Below are 7,976 nucleotides of genomic sequence, written 5' to 3'. Positions count from 1 at the left end.
GTTGGAAACTTTACCTTGACTCTTAGCCAAGTTATTCCACACAGACTACTGGTAGTACATATTCTAAGAATGGGAAAATAATTACAAACTGACCATGTTCTCTTCATGCAGGAAGAGGAACAGTCGGTTTCCTGGATAGCACAGATGGCTCGTACATTATTAACCCTACAGGGCAGAAGGACACTGGAAAATAGTCCAGAAACCACTGCTTTCTAGGCAAAACACAGAAGTACTTCAAGCAGTCTGCCTCCCCAGCCAGCTGTTTAAGCCTCCCTCTCCACTGGATCCATGATATCCTGATTTCACAAGAAAGAAAGAGTTCCCTTTTCAACACTAGGGAAGACAACGGTCCTGCTGGCATCAGCTATCAGCCAACAATCACTTATATTTCAGTCACTAGAGATGTGGATTAAATGGATAGAAATTCTAGAGGCTTAGACATAGGAGTGGTGGGCCATTCAAGAAGCTCAGCTTCTGGAAACTTGTAGGCATTCACACATGTAACGTTCACTTCGGCGGATCACACCACCTATGGAGAGGTTGGGGAGAGAAGGGCTGCTGTGAGACAACCCCCAGTGAGCTGAGCACTTCAGGTTCAATCCCTTTCAGGATTTCTTTGCTGCGTGGTACAAAATGGCTAATACTGAACTCCTAGATGACTAGGAAGAGGCCAAACACTTCCCAAAGTCAAACATGTGTTCTTATAGAGTAGCCTGAACATCCCTACGGAGAATCAAAGATTGTCCTCAATGCAGCCTGAATTGCCCAGACGCCTGCCCTCAATGGGGCTAAGATCTCATATCACCCATGGCCCAGTCAGTTGTTATTCACACTCTTTTCATTCTCTGCTACTGAAATGAATATCAGAGCTCACATTTTATGGAACTGGACCAATCGCAGAATGGCAGACCCATTGGTTACAACCCCAAAATGCAGCAGAAACTCAAGATGCTATTTAACTTCACCATAGAACAGATGGCGTTGCTAGGCATATTCACGGATATGGCAGATGCTGGTCTTAGATCCCACTCTGCATCCCCCGATCTCTTCCAAGCTGGTCTGTGGCTGCAGTGGGCAGCCTCCCACCTCAAGCATCTTGTCTGAGCTGCTCTGCCTGAGGGTTTTCTCTGGTGCTAAAGGTGCTTGCCTGGAAGCTCCAAGGACTGAATACTCCTCGGGGTTTCCCTCAACGGATGACGGATGGAAGTCAGTAGAGAAATACTGCAGCCCTCCCATCCCTGGGTAGGATACTTCTGAGGCATAGTATTGGCAGATGCTCAGTGAGTCCCCAGGGGAATTGAACCATGGTTGCTACCCAGTATCCTGCTCAATTGTATTGGCTTTCCTCCTGTGGTAAATAACACAGTGTCCTGATCCAGAGAGTCAGACCAGCAGCTCCAGATGTCAGCACCTTCAGGATCTACCTTAGTCTCACAATTGTCTCATTTGAGGTCCCGCTCTTCCTGGGAAGCCTAGAGTCTGACGACTATGTGAGATGAGCGTACAAAAGTGTGACCATTTTGGTGCCATTCAGGCTAAGGCTTTGGGCAACATTTGCTCCAGAACACCCTCCCAGGCTGGGCTTGGCTTTGTTAGGCCTGCATCCACCGTGACTGCCCAACCCCACGTCCCCTTCCCTTTTGCAGGCATTGATCCCTAAGAAACATCTTACACCCCAAACTCTGCCTAGAACCTGCTTCTAGGAAAAAAACAGTCTGCAACATTTTCCCCGTCTTTCTACTCACACGTTCACTTCTGCTCCAGACACCACAAATGTACACCACCCTGTACTCAAGTCTGGTGGGAACTCAGACTAGAACCAGAAGGAAAGAGAAGGGTCCTCCCTTGCTCCTGATCTCTCCATGTCTCCTGCAGCTCAAGCCCTCTTGACTTTTCTCTCGCCACTCCTCCCCACCTCCCTGAAAAGGTAGACTGGGGATGAGTAGCCCAGCTTGTTCCTTTCCGTTTGGGAGTGAGGCTGCCCACAGGAAACGTGTTTTCCCCCATTCCTGCCTCTGTCCGTTTTCTAGAAGTAACTCATGATTTAGAGTCCTATAGTGATCAGTGTTGCTGGAATAGCTAAGTGTCTAATTCTGGGCCTCGTTTTGAGATGCCCACTTTCCTGCAAATCTAAGCCACTTTTTCCCATACTTGGCTTTTCAGTAGGAAAGATGGCATTTTGCCTACCGCCTGCTGGCCCTTGTTCTGTTTATATATTAAGAATTCAGGCAGGAAAGAAAAACATAATTTGTTAGGTTCCACCAAACTCGGTCACTCATCTAGAGAACAAACTCCAGCTTTGTTGTGAGTCACCTGGATTGTATCCAGGCAAGGAGGGTGTGATGGCCGTGAAGGTGCCTCACTCTGATGTTCCATCAAGAAACCAGCTGCGGGGACTTCCCTGGTGGTTCAGTGCTAAAAATCTGCCTTGCAATGCAGGGGACTTGGGTTCAGTCCCCGGCTGGGAAACTAAGATCCCACATGCCATGGAGCAACAAGCCCCCAAGTCACAACTAGAGAGTCCACGGGCCATAAGGAAAGAAAAGATCCCACAGGCTGCAACTAAGATTCAATGCAGCCAAATAAATAAATATTTTTAAAAAGAAAGAAACCAGCTGCAGAAAATATAGTTGACTGGCAACCCCAGCTGCTACCTTCTGGATCTACCATGGGGATCACCCAGAGGTCAGGGGTTCTGAGGCTTCCGAAGCCGATGACAGGGCACATCAGGAGTTCTGAAGCCAGCCAGTCCTGCCAGATGCAGGTTTCATCTCACAGGCAACTTTGGCTCCAGAACCACATCTGCCTGGTCACAAATTGTCAGAGCTGTACTGCAGGCTAAGAGGCTCTTCCTAACCAACGCTTGCTTCCCTCTCTCCTTTCACAGGTGTCATGTGATGGTCTGAAGGCTCTCCTGCATACACCTGCTTCTTAGTAGCTTCTATACATCACCATCCCTTGACCGCCTGTACCCATTTTTGCCCTTCCCACACCCTTCCTCTCTCATAACCATTACTCTAACAATGTGTTTGTTTTTGTCTTTTGTTGTTGTTTTTCATTTATATTGCTTTGTTTTTTTTAATGAGGTCTCTTTATACACACCCATATCCTACCTAGAGAGATAGCCAGCTTTGGTCTGCTATGGCACTTCTCTCAATTTCTCTTATGCACAAGGAACCAGGGAGCTCAGAATGCACTTTTGGGATTCAGTAGGTGGAGGCAATGTTGCACGTTGGAGGAGAACTTCCCTGAGTGGAGTCTCCTTCTGCAAGTACCCCAGCAGGCAGAGGTCCACAGCTCTGGGCAAGAGCTATCTTGAGGACAGTGACCCTCCATGACCTCTGTCCTATGGGAAAGTGGCAAAAGATCATTTCAGGCAAAGCTCCTCATCTCTGAAGGAATGGTTTAAATGTCACTTTAGCTGTTTCACAACCTCCTCCAGAGAGAGTGTCCCTTCTGTAATAGACGAATAGATTCAAGAGGGGCTGGTGGAGCAGAAGGCTGGCTCTATCATTGAAATGAGAAACCAGAGTGGAGCTGTCCATGTAATAACTTACACATCCAGTAATGAACTTGGTTAGAGCAGCATCCTGTGTGGAGGGCAGCTTCCCTGCTATCTTCCATTCTAACCATTCAACCCAGTTCCCATCTGAATGGTGTCCCATAGCTTTAGTATTTTCACAGTATGCCCCTTAATCTCTTTGGCTTTGTTAACATTTTATCACTATTCAGTCTCCGCTTGAGAGAGTTGCCAGGGAGATGTTGTCCCTCCCCCTCAGCTGTCCATGCACACAAAGAGAGAGACATTCTTGCTCCAAGCTAGGTGCTATCTTCCCTATCTTATCGTGAGCAGAAAGAGTCTTGGCCACATGTTTCTTGTTACCTAATCATGGCCTGTGTAAAATTCAGATGTCTTGAGTTTGAATCTCCTCTGTTTCTTCTGAACCATGTATGTTTTTGGATTGATGGAACAATTTATGGAGAAGCAAGATCACCACCACTTGAATGTCATCTTAGTGTGACCATTGCGTGTTCATGTTCAAAGCAGACCAACCATAAGTAGAATATCTGGGGACTCTTGTTTCAAGGTTCATGGAGTATAGATCTATTAGATTTATTTTGATTTTGAATGATTTTAATCTGACATAATATTATTCCTAAACAGGAGCAAAAGTTATTGCGGTATCTCTTGTGTTCTCTAGGCCAATCTCTTAATTTGGGGGCCCCCAAAGCAGACTATGGAGGCTAGAATGCAAGTTATTTAAGAGGTAGACAGAACCGTGATAGGACCATGGGGAATGGAAACAGGGAAGCAAAGTAACCAATAAAGAGCATATATCAAGCCAGAAACCACTGAGGGCAACTGGAGAGTAATGTCAAGCAGGAATTTTGTGCCCTAGTGGCCATGATAGTTTGTAGTTCACTGGGACCTTTTCTGTATTATCAGGCAAGAGTGCTCCTACTTTGGAGACCAGGAGTTCTGAAATAGTGGAGCGATGAGAAGATGAGATTTGTGAGGATGAGATGCATCATGTTCCCCAGTGAGATATTGGAGATGATGATGAGTAAAGCCATTTCTGCTTCCAATTCTTGGCTCCTGGTCCAAATGTGCTCCCTGTTGGAGTCACCATGCCATCTAGAGCTCTCCCAATAGTATGTGCAGTTTATTCTGGAGCAAGGTACCTCATCTGAGCTGGAACCTTGGTTCTGCCTTCAGTAACCCTTTCCAAAGCTCTCTGAGAGAGGCTGATTCTGGGTGGTGCAGTGTCGTGTACCTAGGGAATCCCATGGTCAAGGCTCGCTCCCATATCTCCTTCACTGTAATGGGAGACCTTGGTCAGATACTGTGTTGTGGGGATCAGGAACTCTGTGATACTCTGGAGAGTGATGCAAAATGAGGTTCAGAAGGCAAGAAAGCACACCCACAGCAGGAGTGTCTTTTCCTGTGAGAGTGATTCACATGTTTTTCTGAGACAGAAGGGTTGAAGTGTAATTAATTTGCCTCCAAATGACTGGTTGGTCTCCTTGAGAAGAGCTCTATCTCAGGGGCTCAGTGTTGGTCTGTGTTGGCAGCAGGTTGGACATTCAGAAGCAGCAATAGCAGCAATGGCCTTTTGAATGAGAATCCATGTTGCTGGGTCCACTCATAGCCTCCTTGCCACTGTGGGCCCTCTGTCTGTATGCCTATGTGCTGTGTCTGGTTTGGCAGATGACAATGGTTAACAAACATCAATCAACTGGCAGAGTCATTGTGGCTCGATCTGGGGACAGGGGAAGCAACTATGACTTTTTATTGAGGTAACCACCATCAGCCTTCTTCTCATTTGTTTGTTCTTCTTCTTATAGGTAGTGATCAGTGCCCTCGCTGATTCTTCTGTATATTGCTTCTATGAATGCCATGTTCTGTTACATATCTCAGAACTCTCAAGGTCATTTCTGCATGGCTGTCATTCCAGCCTTGCCTGGCTTTGTAATAATCATGGCACCCTGACTTTTGCTGGTTGAGGGCTGCCACTTAGCCTCTTTTGCTTCAGGAACCCCACCATTCCATTATCAGAAATGAGCCAAGATCTTTAAATGCTCTGCCTAATGTCTGTAACTAGCTTTCAGAAGAGTGACTATGGGGCTTTTTACTGAGGCTGGTGTCCCTCTTGCCAGTAAACTACTAATGACCTTGGTGAAGGAGGGTCTTTTGAACTGTTCCATAGAACATCATTCCATGTTTCCAGGTAGGTCTATTATCATCACAAAATCGATTTAATCCAGTATGCCCATGGGCTGTCCTTGGGCTTTATTAGTTCCTTCTTCTACTGTCTGTTATTGCAATTAAGGTGTTTCAGCTTGACTCAGCATGGGCCCTTGCATTTTCCAAGCTTCTAGAAGCCACCATGGAGAAGGCGATGGCACCCCACTCCAGTACTCTTGCCTGGAAAATCCCATGGACAAAAGAGCCTGGTAGGCTATAGTCCATGGGGTCGTGAAGAGTCAGACATGACTATGGGGTCGCACAGAGTCAGACATGACTGAAGCGACTTAGCAGCAGCAGAAGCCACCATAGAAGTAAGTTCACCATCCTCTGAAGCCCTTACCAGGGTGTTAAATCCAGTATCAGTGGTAGTACCACCAGTCAAAAAAAAAACTCTCCGTTATCTTGTCTAATGACCTGGTTCTCTAGATCAAGTACTCTCAAGCTTAAATCTAAATCCATGGTGCTCTCCTGACCCCTGCCAGTTCTTGGCTAATTTGCACAGGCCCATTACCTACCTGGCTGTGTTTTGCTTAATCCCAGTTATCTGCCTGGCTGCCAGAGGAAAATGACAGCACACCTCTGTTGCCTTACGGAGGGTGGGGGTGGGCTTGGGATAAGAGGTAACTCTCTTTATAGGAAAGGGAAGGGTGGGCTAGCCACAATCTGAAGTCTCTAAAGAATTCAGGGGATATGAGGAATAACAAAGACCCATCCCATACTAACGGTCTCAAGGGTATACAACCAGGTCTTGACCTTGGTATAAGAGAACTGCCTCTGCTGAACATTCCGTCAGCTTTGTCCTCTGTGCTCACTGCGTCTGACTCTTTGCGACCCCATGGACTGTAGCCCACCAGGCTCCTCTGTCTATGGGGATTCCCCAGGCAAGAATACTGAAGTAGGTAGCCATTTCCTTCTCCAGGGGATCTTCTCGACCCAGGAATCAAACCCACGTCTCCTGCACTGCAGGCAGATCGTTTACCGCTGAGGCAGCTGGCTTCTCAGCAACTCTAACTATGAAATCCAGAGTTTGGTCATCTACTTCTTTTGCTCTAAGGGCTTGTGGAAGGCAGTAAGGGCCTTTGGAAGCTTCTGAAGTTCTCTGGAATCAATCTCACAATTGATTTTTTTTCCCCTTCACACTTTTTAATGGGTTGTTCATTGCCTCAGCTTGTCACTCTCTCTTTCTAGTGGCTCACTGTGACTTAGCCCCAACCAGACAGTGCTATTGTTGTTTTTATTTTCTTTCATATCTACCCATGCCTGCTTCTCAAACGGTTAAGATTTCTCTGGCTGGGAGAAATGCTACTAGAGCATTCTACCAAGTCAACCCGGAGAATACTTCAACAATTGGGCTGCCACCTCTGCACAGACAGGAGTCAGCAGACTCCCAGTCAAGGGCGAGATGGTAAGGACTTTGGGGCTTTTTGAAAACCAAACAGTATCTGCAACTCTCTTGTTTTAGTGCAAAACTAGACAATATGGAAACGAATGCATGTGGCCAAGAGCCAATACAACATTAAAAAGAAGAAAATAGGTGGTTGCATCATTCCAACTCTATGACTCTGGTAAAGGCAACAGTATGGAGACCATAAAAAGATCAGTGGTTGCCAGGAATTTGGGGATGAATAGAAGAAGCACATGGGATTTTTAGGGCAGTGAGACTGTTCTGCCTGATACTATAACAGTGAATACATGTCATTATACCTTAGTCAAAAGACATTGAACACACTGCAGAAAAAGCAAACCATATTGTAAACTATGGCCTATCTTTAATAAGATTGAGCCAGTACTGCCTCATCAGTTGTAACAAAAACACTGCCTTAATGCAAGATGTTAACAATAGGGTCAAGTTTGGGGGGAACGTGAGAGGATTCTGCTCAATTTTTCTGTATACCTAAAACTGCACCTTAAAAAGTCTATTAATTTTTAAAAACCTGAAGTTAAATTAAAGACTTTTGCATACAGATTAAAACAACAGCAAAACAGGTGGCAGGTGGAATCTGGCCCTTGGGACTGTAGTTTGCCCAACCCCCTCTCCCCAAACCTCCCCCCCGCAACACACACACACCCGCCCCACATAGGTTGTCCATGTGTGACATAACAACCAGCATAAGGTTTGCATTGCCAGCAGGGAAATGAAGGATCCAGTTCCCACCACCTATCTTGCTTTCTCAGACCATCCTTGATACTATGCCAGTTCAGATACCCTGGGAAAGAGACACTGAGA

This window comes from Bos mutus, chromosome 6, assembly GCF_027580195.1.
Source record: "Bos mutus isolate GX-2022 chromosome 6, NWIPB_WYAK_1.1, whole genome shotgun sequence".
Lineage (NCBI taxonomy): Eukaryota > Metazoa > Chordata > Mammalia > Artiodactyla > Bovidae > Bos > Bos mutus.
This window is presented reverse-complemented; position numbering follows the sequence as displayed.